We start from the raw sequence: 20,219 nt of genomic DNA, 5'->3' as shown, positions 1-20,219 counted from the left end.
TTCAACAAACTTTTTTTTTTTAAATATTATCGTCAATGCTTATTGTACCTTATCCTTATTGTACCAATTTTTCTTGGTCTTCCTCTGCTTCTATTACCGATCAAATTCGCCTAATTTGTTTTATTATTTTCTCTTCAGTCATTTAATTCACATACCCAAATCTTTCAACAAACTTTTTTTTAAAAATATTATCGTCAATGTTTATTTGCATTTTATTTTATACTTATTTGCATACTTATTTGCTTGCAATGCTTATTTGCTATTGCAATGCTAATTTACATTTTAACTTGCGTTTTTTCTTTATATTAATTACCATTGAAACATCTATCATGTATGGTTTTGAGCGATCGTATTTCGACTGCATTTAGCCTTATTTCATTCGTCTTGAGCTACCTCCTTCCTCACTTCCCTACATTACGTTAGGAACCAGATGGCTACATTCGAACATCTATCACGCAACTTTTGCGCGACCAACTAACAAATCGTAAAACGTTCAGGAGGACCATTTAAGTCACTTTTGATTGACAAGAAAATAAACATCAATGCAGTTAGTCATTTTTAACAAGTCAATTTATTATACTTCCAAGTTTTAAATCGCTTTGGGATTTTCAGGTCAATATTAAGCTAGTAAGATATCGAAGAGTCAATAATCACGTTGTAAAAAATGCACTATAATATATATATATATATATATATATATATATATATATATATATATATATATATATATATATATATATATATATATATATATATATATATATATATATATATATATATATATATATATAAATATATATATATATACATATACCGTTAAGTGGGTTTACTTTGCACCATGGGTGATACTTTGCACCACCTTCAGTAAAGAAATTGTGGAGCTGATCATCTCTGATACATGTCATTTTTCATTCTACTTTCTATTGTTTCTGATAGATGGCACCTAAATCTACTTTTTCGTTTACAAAAGTAACAGTCGGTCGCTATTGTTTCAATGCGTTTTTCCTGTCCGAACGTTAAGAATGTTTTCTGTCTGAAAATTGTGCCCGAAAAAATCCAGTGTAATCAGTATACTGAAACAAGTTACAACAAGTGAGTGGACCCTAAATTGTAGTTAGGTAGGCCCTGCTTTTCTCAAATGCTGTATTTTTTGGTTACGTTGACAAGTTTATGAAAAAATAATATTTTTTTAAGAACTGACTTATATTGACCACATTTCGGGTTACATGACGTATTTGTTATGTGCTTTGTATTATAAATACAAGTTATAAAAATGCATAAATCATGGAAAATATGAATTAATGATGTACCAATAAATAAGATTTTGGGATAAAAACCCATATATTATATATATATATATAAATATATATATATATATATATATATATATATATATATATATATATATATATATATATATATATATATATATATATATATATATATATAATATATATATATATATATATATATATATATATATATATATATGTATATATAAATTTGTCCGCCTCCACAGAGTAATGACTTCCATATGGTTTTCTACCACTGCGCGCTGTATTATAGGTATGTGTAGAATTACATTTTTTGTTTAATGATTCGCCCACATCGTCACGGTCCCGCCCAGAGCTCCGCCGGCAGTTCAATGCGGCTCGCGGTAATCAGGCGGACACGTGGAAAATTGGATGATTTTCCTCGCAAATGTCTTCCTCCCGCGCTGAGACTCGCTCTTTTTACCTATTTTTGTCGCTGCTTCCTGAAACCATTCTTTCACGCGTTCACCTGCCCCCACACTTCCCGTTTTCCGTCGTCCCACACGCGAGACTCTCAGGATTTCAGCGAGAATTTGTGAAAAATGTCGCGTCGAGTCTGGTTCATTACTCGAACAAATATTATTTACCTTTTAAAAATTACCTTTTTTATTTATTTAATACAGTTACAAAAATATTACAATTTTATTCATTTTCAACATTTCTGCTTATACATATCTTTTTACTAGTCACGCTGTCCCTGTTCAAAAATGAGAATCTGCTCTTGCGCTTAGAGAGGGATATATTTGTAAAAAAAAACTCTTTTTATTTTTATAGTGATCTCTCAGAAGAATGTGCGACAAAACGATGTATGAAATATGTTCGAATAATAAAATAAGGAAGGAATGCAAAGCTGAGACAAGCATTATCGATAAAATTAAGAAAGGTGTGTTGAGATGGCTTGGACATGCAGCACGAATGAGTGAGTAAAGAACGATAAAACAAATTTATGAGGCGAATGTAATTGGAAAAAGGAGCAGAGGAAGACTGAAAAAAATTTGGCCTAATCAGGTATGCCAAATACTTGAAACTGGTCAGGTTAGGAGTCGTAACAATCGGCGGGTATTATGAGGAGATGCATGAACGTGGAAGAGGCGAAGAATGTTTGCAAAGACAGAGTGGTGTGGCGTTCTATTCTCTCTGCCTACCCCTGCGGAGAAGCGGCGTGATGGTTAGTTAGTTACTTTTCCTTTTTATTAGTTCTCTAAACTAGTCGTGTAAATTAAAGTCGTGTAAAAACTAATCCGTAAATTAAAAAAGTGATATTTTACAACTACTTAATTTTTATATTTAAATCATTAAATCACCCCAATAAGTTAATGTTAAAACAATAAATTATGTAAACTTTAACGTATATGCCAAAAAAATTTAAAAAATAATTTTCTTGAATTCATCATTCATTTTGCTATTGGCAGGAATCGATCCTACGACGCCTATTTCACAATGAGCCTGTACGCCATGGCACCTTGTTGCAAAAAATAATAAATATTTATTTTGAGACCCACGTATGCGAAATACTTAGACTCCAGATATATCCATCGACAGCATCATCTGCGTACTTTTAGTCACATGGTTTGTAAGACGAGGACATAGAACAAGCTTTACATTATACAAAAAGGAGGTACCTCACATCGAATCCAGTACTACCAATGGCACTTCGTGGAGTACTGAAAAAAGCTCTGAAAATTTCTGTTACGCCGGATAAAAGTTTCACAATTTAACTGCCCGAATTCGGTTACAAACTTTCAGTGCTTAATTTCAGATTCAAATTTCAAAATTAATTACGAAACGAATTTGAATTCAGAATGAGCTCTAATTGGCGGTTAGAATTTCAGGAATCCATGACAAAAGCAGTCGAAATTCGGACTGAAAAAAAAATCAGGAAATCTGAAACGCCGCAAGATTTACACAAAAGTTATATTTTTAATTGGTTTCATTGTTGAATTTGCGGAAAGTAATCATCCCCTTTAATTAAGTTTAATTCATATTAGAATATTAATTTTCGCTCCGTGATTCGATTCAGGGATTAGGGGTAGAAATTGGATTAAAAATTGACAAAAAATTAGTATCCAAAAATTCAGTGGGATAATTTTTCATCTGTAATAACTTGTTACCATTGAAATTTAAAATACTTTAAATGGCTGTTAATCAACTCGTAGTTAAATTCACTTCACTTCAATTCTTAAGACTTATTTTAAGGAAATTTTGTCACTTAATTTTTAAGAATTCATCCAAGAAGCGATCATAAAACGTAAAATATTTCATTTATATGAATAATACATATTTTTTAATTAATTTGTTTTATAATTTACATTTCGGATTAATTTTAAGTCGATTAACTTCATAAGTTTTTAAAATAAATTTTAATGTCTTAAAATTTTTAATTTGTTAATTTTTTATCATGTCCATCATTTGTCTGCCTCTGTAGTATAATGGTAGCACGCTCGACTACCGTTCTGGAGGTCCCGGGTTCGATTCCCAGGGGGGGGGTCAAATAAATATAAGTAATTTTTTCGCTCTAATATTTATTCAATATTACTCTGGACTGGTACCTGAAGCGGAGGGCTGATCACCTTTCCTTTATGTGTTAACGATCAAAATAACACTGTGTTTATATGATGCAGTGCCCTATGTTTTGAATCCAGACACTGTCCGGCTGTTATTAAAATAAATTATATGACGGTTTCTTCTGTTTCTGGTTGGGTCTAAATATTTATCATTTTAGGGGGGACAAGGGACAGTATAAAATATTATTTAAAAAATATATAAATTAATCTGATCAAATATTTCTCTTACAATTTTTAATTAACAACCAAATAAATTTTACATATAGTCCATTGTTTGATTCGACATCGGTTAAACACGATTCGTCAATATCCATTTCGAACCCCGCCCACTCCTTTCATCCTACAAGTATATAAGTTGATTCGATAACAGGTCTAATTTTAATGTACATTTAACCTCGGCTCGTAACGCATGTCTGTATTGAAAACTAAAGTGCATGTTGGTCTTCGGGTCGACCAAAAATCGCATGTGTTAGACATTCGTGTAGTTTTGAGTGTGTAAATGGTGCTATGGTGGTGAAGGGTAGTATTGTTTGCATGCTGTGTTAGTGATTGTCCTGACGAAGAGACGGGTACGTCTCGAAACCGGTAGACGTAAAAATCTCGGTGAGTGGTTTAATACTAATTTTATTAACATTTTTGTAAAAAAATAAATAAGTGAATATTTCTCTCCTATAATTCAATTTCAACAAATTTAGTAAACAAAACGATCGATTATAATGCAAGTAATCCCCAGGTGAAGATCTATTGAAATTATATAGAGTGAATGGTGCACTAAAATCAGTTTTAGCAAATAAAAATCTATCAGCGGAAGCTAAACTGGCAGTACACAATGGAGTTCTGGTTCCAACCCTTATGTATGGAAGCGAAGCAAAAGAAGGATGAAAGCAGACTGAATGCAGTCGAAATGCGATCCCTCATACGAATGTGTGGCAAAACGATGTTTGATAGATGTTCGAATGATGAAATAAGGAAAGAATGTAAGGCTGAGATAAGCATTATCGATAAAATTAAGAAAGGTGTGTTGAGATGGTTTGGACATGTGGAGCGTATGAGTGAAGAAAGAACGGTTAAACAAATTTATGGAGCGAATGTAGTTGGAAAAAGAAGCAGAGGACGACCGAGGAAAACTTGGCACAATCAGGTATGTCAAATACTTGAAAGCGGCCGGGTCAGGAGTCGTAATAATCGTCGGGTATGTATGAGGAGATGCATGAATGTAGAAGAGGCAAAGAATGTTTGCAAAGACAGAGTGGTGTGGCGTTCGATTCTCTCTGCCTACCCCTGCGGGGAAGCGGCGTGATGGTTAGTTAGTTAGTTAGAAAATGTCGTAATATAAAATAAATTACACATTTTTATTATAATTATTATTGCCGGATGAATTCGTTGAAACCTTCAACAAATATTTTGAAAAGATGAAAAATATTCCATTTCAACATTCCTCTGAATTCAATTTAGAAAATGTAACATTTTTGTTTTCTTAATATCAAGAATATTGTATAATACAGAGGCAACAATAAATATCTGATATTTTTCAGATTTCCGTGTGCCTATACCAAATGAAATGCGGGTTGTGTAAAGAGATGCCAGTACAAGTACGTTTAATAAGATTCCTCTACCGTATTGTAATACATGAAAATGCTTAGAATTTTCTAAATTCTGACGAAAACTTCTAAAACTTTTTTCCTCAATGTCAGTAAAAGTCCCGATTTCGATAACCTAAGCCAAGCGATTTAGCCCAGTATTGTCTTATTTCAATTTTTCAATTTATTCAATAAAAAAATAATATGTATATACATAACAAACAATATTCAAGGCGTACATATTAAAAGTAAGCAAGAAGACTTAAAGTTGTAGAAGAATCCCGCTTCGGAAAACTCCTTCGGACACATGAAACAGATCAATATCCAATGTGATATTGTTCAACATAGCGGTAGCTCTTATATGTCCGACTCCGTAGTGTAATGGTCAGCACGCTCGGCTACCGTTCTGGAGGTCCCGGGTTCGATTCCCAAGGGGGGTAAAATAAATATAAGTGATTTTTTCACTGTCATATTTATTCAATATTACCCTGGACTGGTACCTGAAGCGGAGGGCTGATCATATTTCCTTCATGTGTAAACGATCAAGATAACACTGCGTTTATATGACGCAGTACCCTATGCACCATTGGGGTACGGATAAGGTTTTATTATTATTATTATTATTGTCTTGTTTATTGATGTGGCGTTTCATTTGTAGAGCTCCATTTTAATTTATGTATTAATTTTTAAATCAAACACAAATTTTTTGAGTCTACTTAGTTATATTTTATCAAAAAAACACAAAAATTTATATTGTGATAATTATTTCGCCTAGTTATGGCATTTTCAAACGAATGTGAAGATTAAATGGACTGACGGTCCTTATATGGTTATACAATTCTAGGTCTTTTATTAGTTGTGTTTTTTTTTTTATAAAATACATCTTAGTAGACTGAAAACATCTGTGTTTTATTTAAGAATTATTTCATAAATTCAGTATTGTTGTTTCCAATACGGTGTTTGAAAATGATGCGGAATGCAAGTAAACACGTGTCACAATAGATTTTAAGAAATAGTGATATTCACCAAGTAAAGCTTTAATTGAAAATGGGTAGATATTACGGGAAAGTAAATGCCGAATCAATTAATGACATAATCCATCATTGAACATTCACTGCCTACACCGGGGCACTTCTAGAAACTTGGTAGTGGTTTCACAAACTTGTATTTAATTAGATTAGCAGTGACAGGAACATTGGCTATTAAATGTTAATTAATAGTAAAATCGGGATACAATTTTGTTTCAAATTTTCTAATCATTTTCGCAACTTAGTTCACAAAATAGTCACAACTTACAAATACACAAGTAAATGATTTTTCTAATTCCGTTATTAAATATATTTCTAATCACTCATTATCCATGAATCGAATGAGTGAGGAAAGAACGGAAAAAAAGTATGAGGCGAATGTTAGCGGGAAAAGAAGCAGAGGAAGACCGAGAAAAACATGGCACGATCAGGTATGCCAAATACTTGAAAGTGGTCAGGTTAGGAGTCGTAACAATCGGCGGGTATGTATGAGGAGATGCATGAACGTGGAAGAGGCGAAGAATGTTTGCAAGGACAGAGTGGTGTGGCGCGCTATTCTCTCTGCCTACCCCTGCGGTGAAGCTGCGTGATAATTAGTTAGTTTTTTTTTTCATTATCCCTAATCCCTTTTTGACTGTGGCTGCCAATCAACACAAAAAAATAAAGCCACTTGAGATCTATACGAGCTTTTTTTCCTAACCGTCAAAATATTTTGAATTTTGTTAGGTAGATAGTGTTTAGTATTAATCAGTCTTGATAAAGAAGTGGTTAGCTTCTAAACAGGTAGACATTTTAAATTAGTTATAATAAAAAATAGTTATAGTGATTTTAAAACACTAAAAAACAGAATTTCGCCATTAATTGTCGTGGTAGTATGTATAAATCCATTTTTAATTCATGTTTTACTTGGTAAATACCACTTTTTCTTAAAATCTCATTTCGATGCATTCCGCATCATTTTCAAACACCGTATGATGTGGAATACATCAAAATACGTGTGACAATAGATTTTAAGAAAAAGTGATAAAATTTACCATCAAAGAAATGCCAAGTAAAACGTATATTAAAAACGGATGGATACATAATCCACCTAGAAATAACGTTCAATTTAACATTGCACCAATTTTATACAGTACCCTATGCATCATTGGGCGCAGATAAGGTTCAGTTATAGAAGTAAATTATGCACAATGAAGCGAGATAGATTTATTTTTTAAAGAAAAGTGAAATTCTGAAAGACAAAAGTTTCAGAACCATTTGTGGGATTTTTGAAGAAGGTTTTTACCATCCCCTTACAAGATATTTAAGTGGAGGAATTTAATACTTACAAGGCACCTGAGGTTGAGCTCTTTATTACGCAGGTGACTCGAACACGTGACATCGGAGCATTCCTGAAATACCTCCGCGACATAACCGCAGACGTTTTGTATTGTAATACACTTGAACTCAATAAAAATACCGAGGACTTACATCGCTTACTCCTTTCAAGAACGTCATAAATAAAAAAAACTAATTTTTCAGGAGAAAGTTTTTAAAGTTTAAAAATATAACACAATTTATGAAAAATAAATATCAAGCCACTTATTGAAGTTTTTACTGTGCATCAGATCTTTTTAGGTAAACCTGAAGGTTTTTTCTCCATTTGAAAAATATTTAGTATATTTAAAAAAATAATCAAACAATACCTTTTATACAAAATGCAAAAACAACATTTTCTGCCCTGTAGCGGGTAAATATAAGGTTAAAAATATGCCTCTTTTGCTGGGATATAGTACATTTTCTGGGCAATCCGAAAACATGCACAACTGAAAATTTACGATTTTTGATTTATGACGTTCTTGAAAGGAGTGAGCGACATATACAGGTATAGTGGGAGTCGGTTATAACGCGGATTTTCAAATGGCATATCTGACTCGGGTTACATAATCACTACCATGTAAACAAACTGTCCAAAATTATGATTTTTTTTCCATAAACGACAAAGCATTTCTTAGTTTTCCTTATTACTATTTTACATTATTATAAAATATTAATCAAAATCAATTTGTTATACGTTTATAAATAAAACCAGTAATCTCCCGTTTTTATTTTCAGAATATTTTGAGTGTTTCTAAATACTCTCTTAACCAGTCTATGACAAGTTATAAGTCCTGTAATTTTTACTGTCCGCCTCCGTAGTGTAATGGTCAGCACGCTCGGCTACCGTTCTGGAGGTCCCGGGTTCGATTCCCAAGGGGGGTAAAAATAAATATTAGTGATTTTTTCACTGTAACATTTATTCAATATTCAACCTGAAGCGGAGGGCTGATCACTTTTCCTTCATGTGTAAAACGATCATGATAACACCTAAGTTTATAAGACACAGTGCCCTATGCACCATTGGGGTGCGGCTAAGGGTTTTATTATTATTTTTATAATTATTATTAATATTTACTGTGTATATTTAAATATGTTTGAATTAATGTAGACCAAATAATTTTCATTTTTTTTCCTTTTTCTTTTTCTTCTTCTTCAGCCTTTGTGGCCTGTTTTTACGAGGGATTAGCCTCCTGCGATGTCGATTCCCAGCTATCGACCAATCTCTTTGGTTGTCTGCCGGGGAGTCGTCTACCATGGGGTTGGTCGTAGAGTGCGATGTGGGGGAGTCTAGATGGTTCCATTCTCCTCACATGCGCATACCATTGTCTCCTTCGTTGCCTTCCCCGCCTAACGACATCTTCGATCTCGCATATTTCCCTGATCCTGGCGTTTCTTATTCTATCTCGAAGACTTGCTTGATATGCTTCTTAGAGTCTTCATTTCCGACACTCTAAGCGTGTTTTTGTGGCAACAGTGTCCGCTCTACTTTCGATTCCATACGTCATGTTTTTTTTTTTCCTGATTTCAGTTATTTCAATTATTATTCTTGATTATTTTTTCCTCTCTTGTCCCCTTTTTGATTATTATTACTAGGTGTTTTATTTGTTAAACCCAAAATCAATCGGAAATGAGTGAAGTGAAATTTATAAAATAGAATTTAAAATTTAAAATACTGTTATTATTTGTAAACAGCTGGAGGATTCATATCTTGAGGTATATGTTATAAGTTATATGTTATTTAATTAATTGATTCGGAAGCCACTTTTTGGTAATGTACATGCATGTTGTTCCTTCCAAATTTGTGTACTTTTTATAAGAATTTGTGTATTAAAATTGTATTTATAAAGGTATGCGGGAAGAACAAAGAGACGCAGTTCATCGACTTTTATTTTGTTTATAATATTGTCCCCACCGCATGTAACTCCTTTAAAATTACTCCTTTATATTACTTTAATATTATCCTCTTACGAAGAATCTTTAGCCTTCCATAAATTATCTTCACTTAGTAAACGTAGGAATATATCAGATTTATGTTTTTTGTATAAAGTTATAAATAATATGACTGAGAGCCCCTATCTTCTTGCGCAGATATCTTTTCACTGTCCAATAAGAATCAATAGGCATAGTCATACCTTTTATAATCCAGCACCAACAAAGAACTATTCGAAAAATTCCTTTATTTATCGAAGTTGTGGGAAATTTGATGAGTGTTGTACACACCTTGATATGTTCTACTCCAATCTTTCAAAATTTAAAGCTAAGTTGTTCGAAATCTTATAAACCTAAAAAAGTAATTCTATTCCCTGTCCTTTCCTTTTCTTTCTTTCCTATCACTGCCATCTCCTTTTCTCTTTATCCCATCCTTGTCTCATGTCTCTTCCTTTATATAGACCTCTCTTATGTATAGTTGTGAAGAACTATAATTGGTACTCATGATTTTATTTTTTGTATTCTGTATGTATCATATATTGTAACTGTTGTTCTTCCTTCCAATAAAATAAAATAAAATAAAATAAAATAAAATCGTATATAAGGGGTGGAGGACAAATTATTGTGAGCTCAGATAAGATTAAAATTTAAACGTATGTACGTCGCGCTCGCTCTTTGTCTATTGGCTTCGCTTTGTTCTTCTCGCCCTTATATTTTTTGTAATTTTCGATAAATAAATAAATGTCTTCATTTGCGCGTTTCCGTCTTCCTCATCATAAGTGTTCCAGTACCATAGACGTTACATATGGAATATCTATTTTTAATTTTAGTTTTACTTGGTGAATACCAGATTTTTCTTAAAATTTTTTGTGAAACATGTTTCGATGCATTCCGCATCGTTTTCAAACAATGTCGATTTAAAAAATAATGGTATTTATCATGTAAAACTTAAATTTAAAATAAAGTTTTGTATACTGTATTAAAACGTAAATATCCGTATGTAATAGATCTTCTGGATACATTCGATTTGAGATACTTATTTCAGATAATTTTCTATTCGATTAGAATCGAAATTCCAGAATATAAAACTTCCTCCGCATCCCTTAGAGTCCTTGGGGGTAGAATTCTGCGCCCACCTAAATCATGGATTACTCACCTTAACACCTTTCAACCTTAAATCTTTAAATTTTAAATAAATAATAAATTTTAAGGTCTCTTAACCTGAGAAGAAAATTTTAAAAAATTACGGGTCATGGAGCATTTCGAGAATACCTCTTCCGTTTTAAAATTAGACACAACCCTAGTTGTGAATATGATGAGACGTCATATGAGATGTCCCTCATTTAGTTTGGATACGTATATCGCTCACTGCTTTCAACAACGTCATATTTCTAAAATCGTCAATTTTCAGTTAGGCATGTTTTCGGAATGCCAAAAAAATGTATTTTATCCCAGCAAAAGCAGCGAATTTTTAACTTAATATTTACCCGCTACAGGGCAGAATGTTATGGTTTAGCATTTCGAAAAAAGGGTATTGTTTATTATTTTTATAAATTAACTAAATACTTTTCAAATGGAGAAAAAACCTTCAGGTTTTACCTAAAAAAAAATTCTGCACAGAAAAAGTTCAATAAGTTGATTGATATTTATTTTTAATACATTTTATTATATTTTTAAACTTTAAAATCGATCTCCTGAAAAATCAAGTTTTTTTATAAATGACGTTGATCGATATGTAATGTGTGATGAGATTAATGATATCGTAGTCATACAGGAGAAAATGACCAAGTGCATTTTTTTACAAAAACGTGATCATTGACTGTTTGATATCTTATAATATTGCCCTGAAAAAAATCCCGAAGGATTTTAAACTTGGAAGTATAATATATTGACTTGTTAAAAATGACTAACTGCATTAATGTTTATTTTCTTGCCAAGCAAAAGTGACTTAAATGGCCCTCCTGAACATTTTCCGTTTTGTTAGTTGGTCACTTTCTCCTGTACGACTACGATATATGTAGGATTTTAAAAAATATGTCCAGGATAATATTGAATAAATACTAGAGTGAAAAAATCACTCATGTTTATTTAATCTCCCCCTGGGAATTGAATACAGGATTTCCAGAACGGTAGCCGAGCGTGCTGACGATTACACTATTAGTTAGTCAGTTATTTTGTTAGCATTTTAATTTAGCATAGAGTCACAACGGGTTGAAAAGCATAGATCTGCGAATAAGAAAACTTTTAGCTTGAATCCCCGTGGATGTATATAGCGTGTAGAATGGTAGGAATGTACGCTTCTCTGTTTATCCGCGGCAGTGAAATGTTTCAGACCGAAGCCATTTTATTTATCGCCGCCATCTTGTAGTGCAGCCGTTCCGAATTCAAAATGAGTAACAAATTGGCGGGAAACTGTTGCTGCATAGACCACAGCTCCCCAAACTTTTTTATTATGTGTGCCACATTTAGGTAGGTACTGACCTAACCGAATAGGTCACCTTATTTGGCAACATTTTGTGTGCCCAAATACTTATTCACAAATCAGAATATTCTCCACTTTAGCAGTTATTTTTTTTTATATCTTCGTCTTTTTCTTCTAACCCTTATCCGTAACCAATGGTGCATAGGGCACTACATCGTATTAAAGCAGTATTATCTTAATCGTGTAATACACGAAGGAAAAATTATCAGTCTTGCACTTCAGGTATCACCAGTCCAAGGTAATATAAAATAAATATTAGACTGAAAAATCACTAATTTTTATTTTGACCCTCTTGGGAATCGCATTGCTATTTTTTTTATCAATATGTCTATGTAGGAGTTGAAGAGTGTGCTTTTCAAGCACGAGTAGAATTGGTGAATGTCGCACGTATGAAAGTGATCGCTTAACCTGCCTATGACAGGTTATGACCCATGTAAATATCCAGACTTCCGTATTATTCTTTAAGTATTATGTTGAGATGTTAAAATGCACCTTATTTGTATTTTATCGCAACATTATTTATTAATGTATCGTTAAAAAAGAGTTGTCGGAAATTTTGTATCTCGGATAACACAGGACTTCCCTATACTAATATGTGCAGTAGAAGAAGTTGTCAACCAACGGTTCCTCCAGATTCACCTATAAGCCCATAAAAATCCATTTTTATGATAAAATTTATATAAAACCCTGCTTAAAACTGTTAGCATAATTTATTTGTAATTATTATTGTATTACACTGCTTAAATTCATTCAATTTAAAAAAAAATTGTCAAGTATAAAAACTAAAACAAAATATAAAAACTTATGTTTTCAACCTCTGCCTAGTATCAATCTCCATTGGATTCATCAATCACCAATTATACATCGTTTTTCCACACATTTGGTTGAGGGATCGCATTTCGACAGGATTCAGTCTATTTCATCCCTCTTTTGCTAACTCCATGCTTCACCCCCATACATTAATAATAATAATAATAATAATAAAACCCTTATCCGCACCCCAATGGTGCATAGGGCACTGCGTCATATAAACGCAGTGTTATCTTGATCGTTTACACATGAAGGAAAGATGATCAGCCCTCCGCTTCAGGTACCAGTCCAGGGTAATATTGAATAAATATGACAGTGAAAAAATCACTTATATTTATTTTACCCCCCTTGGGAATCGAACCCGGGACCTCCAGAACGGTAGCCGAGCGTGCTGACCATTACACTACGGAGGCGGACGTTACATTGTGTATTTATACATTAAAGTAGAGTTTTTAAGTGGTATAAGACAAAGTGAACGATGAATGTTAAGGAGAGTATTATTTACATTTTTTATACAAATATTTAGCATTTAATTTGTAGAACTCTATTTTAATTCAAATATTAGAGTTTTTAAGTGGTATGAAACAAAGTGAACAATCAATGATTAGGAGAGTGTTACTCACATTTTAAAATTTATTTGGCGTTTAATTTGAAAAACTGCATTATAATTTATATATGAAATAATAAAATCAAACACTACCAAATTGTATTTTATTTTATTTTTTGACATCTCATCAAAGATGAAGAAGAATATGGAAGTCTGGGCATTTACGGGGCTTACGACCGTCATAGGCTGGTTTAAGTGATCACTTTACACACGTGTAACATTCACCAATTCTACCCATTATTGACAACCACACTACTCAAATTCTTGGAAGTTCTATATATATGAACCAATTTAGAAACCTTGTTCATGAATCACTAGAACTTCACTAGAGACATCTATTGGTGAGATGTAAAGAAGCTTTTTATTAAGCAGAAACTCTTATATTAGTATGTGAGATCCGAATCCTGTATTTTATTGTTTAAGAAAACACATAAAAATATATTTAGTGACACTTTGAAAATACCTTGTTGCGGCATTTTCAAACGAATTCGATTGAAATTTTGCTTTTTTCAGAAATCAGTGTTTGATTTTAACATTAATGTTTAAATTAACAGGTTTCTTACTATGGTATTGAAATCCCTCTTAAAAATCGAGTGCAATGTATCAGGTACATTTTAAAGCTCGACAATCGATTACTGCAAATAGTTGGCAGCCACTGATGTATGGTGGTGTATGGCGTGTAATAGTGTGTGGAGTATAGTGTATGGTATATGGTATATGGTATCCGCAAACCACAGACAACACGTCTCGGGAGATTAATGTAATATAATCCCAAACTGAGTTTTGAAACAAAATAAATACATTAAATTGGTTCTCCCAGGCCAATAAAGATCGGCTTCTAAAATTCATTCATTTACTTATATAAATTGTAGAGTAGATAAGATAATACCTCGAAATAACGTAATAATTCTTACGAAAGGTGGTATCATACATGATAATATAGAGAAGGACATTAGTACCATAAACTAAGCTAGGACACAAAATGCCAAACCCTCTTCTAGTGGAACGGAAGGCCTGTTGACGACAGTCAGCAGTCAGAAAGTTTTTTGACTCATCAAAGATTATAATCACACACATGAGAAACGCCAGAAAATATCTTACATTTATATTAATAATAAAACCCTTATCCGCACCCCAATGGTGCATAGGGCACTGCTTCATATGAACACAGTGTTATCTTGATCGTTTACACACGAAGGAAAGGTGATCAGTCCTCCGCTTCGGGTACCAGTCCAGGGTAATATTGAATAAATATTACAGTGAAAAAATCACTTATATTTATTTGACCCCCCTAGGAATCGAACCCGGGACCTCCAGAACGGTGGCCGAGCGTGCTGACCATTACACTGCAGAGGCGGACTACATATTTATATTACTAGACTTTTTTTCATTGAACTGAATATATTTTAATAGTAGGAATACAATATTCACGAGTCGGTAACATTGATAAACGACAACGATTTGAGTTCTAAGTGATAAAGTAGATCTCCGCTTTTCCCTGGCGGTTAAATAGTTCAAGCATTCGAAACCCGCGGTAGTAAAAAGGTCGAAATATCGCTTTCCAACTCTGAAAAGACAGTCTGTTTACCTCGAGAGTATTCGTCGCAAGACAGTGGAATTTCTATTTTATTTGCGCGCATTCACAATTCGCTCACTCCTTTCAAGAACGTCATAAATCAAAAATCGACAATTTTCAGTTGTGCATGTTTTCGGAATGCCCAGAAAATGTACTATATCCCAGCAAAAGAGGCATATTTTTAACTTAATATTTACCCGCTACAGGGCAGAAGGTGTTGTTTTTGCATTTTGAAGAAAAGGTATTGTTTAATATTTTTTTTCAAAAATACTAAATATTTTTCAAATGGAGAAAAAACCTTCAGGTTTTACCTAAAAAGATCTGTTGCACAGTATAAAGTTCATTAAGCGGTTTGATATTTATTTTTGATGCATTGTATTATATTTATAAACTTTAAAAACGTTCTCCTGAAAAATCAAGTATTTTGATTTATGACGTTCTTGAAAGGAGTGAGCGAATTGCCCAGAAAATTGAGATTGTAACGAAAATATACTAATGATTAAAGAAAAAACTTCGTTTTTTACCACTTGAGTTTTATTATAGACTACATGTTTCAGAAGTTAAACTTCCATCATTCAGGTCTGTATAATAACTAAAATATAAAATATAAAATTGTTCTATAAATAAGGAGAGGGGAAAGTAAGGGGAAGGGGTTAGTCAAGGAACGGAGTTTAAAAACAAAGGAAAAATTGAAAGCAATGGCGAACAATTTTGAAACAATATATTATTTAATAAATTATTATTAGAATTCAGGTTTTTTTGTATTTCTAAATTTTCAAGATAATTCATAATTTGGCCTTTATATGGAACAAGGTGTAATAATTTTAATTTATGAGAGTGAAATGAGTGATTAGTATATATTATATGATTTGCAAATTCCGAAAAATAATTACCAACAAGACCGCTATGATGTTCTTTAATTCTAATCTTTAAATTTCTCGCAGTTTGGCCAATATATTTTTTATCACAATCTCCACACGAAATTTCATAAACACCACTTTTTTGTAATAAATCAATTTTAGATTTTGAGTTATCGAGGATTTTTTGTAAATTCAAAGTTAAAAATATGCCGCTTTTGCTGGGATATAGTACATTTTCTTGGCATTCCGAAAATATGCACAACTGCAAATTGACGATTTTTTATATATGACGTTGTTGAAAGTAGTGAGTGATATAAGGTGGCTTGGTGGGTCTCCACAAAAATAAATATTTATATGCATTTATTGATTTATTAGTCAATATTTTTAAGAAATACGTGATATTAAAATTAACATACTTGAAATAATTCATGGTGATCAGTTCTGGGCTTCAGTCTGAGATTCTTTTTTATGTAAAAATCTTTTCAAAACACGATTTTTTTTACGTAGAAAATAATTTTTACATAAAAACAAATTTTATGTGAAGGTACTACTTTTGAATAGTCAAACTAAGCCCATTTGATTAAGGTTCTTTTATATCGAGAAAACCCCATAAACCATGGTAATGAAAAGGTTCAGTGAAAAGACGTAAAAGCAAAGGGTCACTTATGGGAGCTCACCCCACTTGACTCTATTTACGCAGGGGTTTCAGAAAGTTCTAAGAATTGAAATATCCACGTTTGAGACTTCAAATAGTTATATCGCTCACTCCTTTCAACAACGTTATATATCAAAAAAACTTTATTTTTTAGGAGATCGTTTTTAAAGTTTAAAAACATAATAAATGTATTAAAAATACATATCAAGCCACTTATTGAACTTTTTACTGTGCAACAGATCGTTTTAGGTAAATCCTGAATGGTTTTTCTCCATTAGAAAAATATTTAATATATTTAATATAATAATAAAACAATACCATTTCTTTAAAATGCAAAAAACATCACTTTCCGCCCTGTAGCGGGTAAATATTAAGTTAAAAATATGCCTCTTTTGCTGGGATATAGTACATTTTCTAGGCATTCCGAAAACATGGAAAACTGAAAATTGACGGTTTTTGATATATGTATGACGTTGTTGAAAGAAGTGAGCGATATGTGTTTTTCTTATGTTTTCAGATTTCATTAGCGTTATTTTGAAAGATTAAAGCGCAAAATATGATGCATAAAAGATGTTTAGTATCATGCGTTGCACAAAAATTGATTATGAAAATAGTAGGTACTTTAAGTACTGAGGCGGACTCCCACAGATTGTTCAACAATTTATAGTAACTTTAAACGTAAAGAAATAATCTCGTTATGATCTTGCATACATTTAAAAGGGTCTCTGCTAAATAAAGCTTACTCGAATCAACCATAGATACTGCCGTGAACTCGTACATGAAGCTAAGTATGAATCTTATAATTTTTATTGTTTGGAAGTAATATTATATATATATATATATATATATATATATATATATATATATATATATATATATATATATATATATATATATATATATATATATATATATATATATATATATATATATATATAATTATATATATATATATATATATATATATATATATATATATATATATATATATATATATATACATAAATATATATATATATATATATGTATATATATATATATATATATATATATATATATATATATATATATATATATATATATATACATAAATATATATATATATATGTATATATATATATATATATATATATATATATATATATATATATATATATATATATATATATATATATATATATATATATATATATATATATATATATATATATATATATATATATCATTAAATAAAAAATATTGTTATTTTTATTACTGACACAAATATTTCTATTTCATACTATTTCTGTGAGCCTAAGCGCCTCATTGTTAGAAATAGGTATCAAATTGCGGTAGAGTGGGTTCGAACCGAGAAACTCTTAAGAGTCCGCATTACTAACCACGGGACCACAACCCGACACAAAGAAATTTTGAATTTGACAAAGAGAGAGCCGCACAAATTGCTTAAACAGCCACATGTGGCTCGCGAGCCACAGGCTGTCGACCCCTGGGCTAGATCATAAACCAGTCGGAAGATCGAGACTAGAACCTAGCCTGCTCATAAAGGATTCAAAACACAGACAGGCAAATTCGTTTCAGCTCCTAAATATTCTGCACTCCCGGTACGTGGCGGGGTTTTAAAATCCAATGGACTCTCCTCTTCCCGGGTCTGGGATAAATGTCTTACCGCATCCCACCATGACCCACGAATCACGAATTATTTATTTGTCATCGTATACAACAGGTGCGGACAACAGGTCCACCAACTTTGGGTCGGTTTCGGTCGGTAACAAAAAAACGGTATTTTTTATTTATTTATTTAATACTTATTTATTACATTTTTAAGTACAACATAATACAATTTCTAAACATTTATACATATGGCAAACTTATAGTTTTAGATCGCTGTGCCTCTCCAAAAAAGAGACTGAGCTCTTGTGCTTGGAGAGGGACTTACACTCAAGGTTAAATGTTTTATATAATTAATGGTATAATAGTCTTTTTTACTTTTTTTTCAAGATTTATATGTATATAGAACCCTTATCCGCACCCAAGTGGTGCACAGGGCACTGTGTCATATAAACGCAGTGTTATCTTGATCGTTTATACATGAAGGAAAGGTGATCAGCCCTCCACTTCAGGTACCAGTCCATGGTAATTTTGAATAAATATTACAGTGCAAAAATCACTAATATTTATTTCCTCACCAATTTTATTCCCCCTTTGGGAATCGAACCCGGGACCTCCAGAACGGTAGCCGAGCGTGCTGACCATTACACTACGGAGGCGGACAAGATTTATATGTATAAGATTTTTATGTAATGGGCATTATCTTTTTTCTAAAGAATTTCTATATCTTCTATTTTTTTAATTTCTTCAGGGAGTTTATTGAAATATTTTATTCCCAAATATTTGAAGTTTTGTTGAAATTGTTTAGTATTACATTTTGGTGGTGTTGAAAAATCATTTAAGAATCTCGAGGATAAACTTTTTTTAAATTCAAATATTTGTCACCTTTTAGTAATTGAAAAATGGATCTAAAATTTGGGTAAACAAGTTGCAAAAATGCTAGAATTTTATTTTGGCGCTTGATCTCTATTTTTTTTTTGAACTTGTTCAATAAAAACAATTTAAACATGAAAAATGATTTTTTTAATACAAGATCCTTCCTTAATTATTTTATATACTGGGGGACGCCTGAAAAAATTATTTCCATTTTTTTATGAGGCATATTATTTGGACCAGTTATGTTTTTGTTATTTTTTGGATGACCACTGCTGACAATTCGTCGGCAGTTCTCGTCAGAACTTCGGGACGTGGCCTGACTTGGGAAGATGCAAGGGAGCTGGCAGCCGACAGATAAGCCTGAAGACAGTTTGTGGACTCCATATGCTCCACATAGGGAGCGGATATGGTTAATAATAACGTTTTGGTTGTGTCTAAATCCTTGTTCACAAATCTGGGATTCTCCACAATTATTAATTTTTTTCTTTTTGTTACTGTTAATATATCATTGTTTCTTTTTAATGCGCTTGATTTTTTAAGGTTGTTTTTGTATATTTTAATTTTTATAATTATTTTGGCATTTTTTCCATTTAAAAAAAATCAATGCTACATAAAAAAAAAACAATACGAAAAAACACAAACCATGAAAAAATTAAGATTATAAATAATATCTTTTAATATAAAACTATTGAAATTGCACACAATTGAGTTTTCAGGTTATCGTTCCAAGATAAGTATCATAAAAAAATTCTAGGTTCAACCCCACTCTGTCACAACTTGATTCCTATTTTCAAACACATGAACGCATTAGCTTATCTTTAAAAAGTATTAAATTGACATATCGCTCACTCCTTTCAAGAACGTCATAAATAAAAAATTGTCAATTTTCAGTTGTGCGTGTTTTCGGAATGCCCAGAAAATTTACTATATCCCAGCAAAAGAGGCATATTTTTAACTTAATATTTACCCGCT

The sequence above is a fragment of the Brachycentrus maculatus genome, unplaced genomic scaffold (genome assembly GCF_059751285.1).
Source record: "Brachycentrus maculatus isolate JH-2025_06_01 unplaced genomic scaffold, ASM5975128v1 h1tg001123l, whole genome shotgun sequence".
Taxonomy (NCBI): domain Eukaryota; kingdom Metazoa; phylum Arthropoda; class Insecta; order Trichoptera; family Brachycentridae; genus Brachycentrus; species Brachycentrus maculatus.
Note: the sequence above shows the minus strand (reverse complement) of the source record.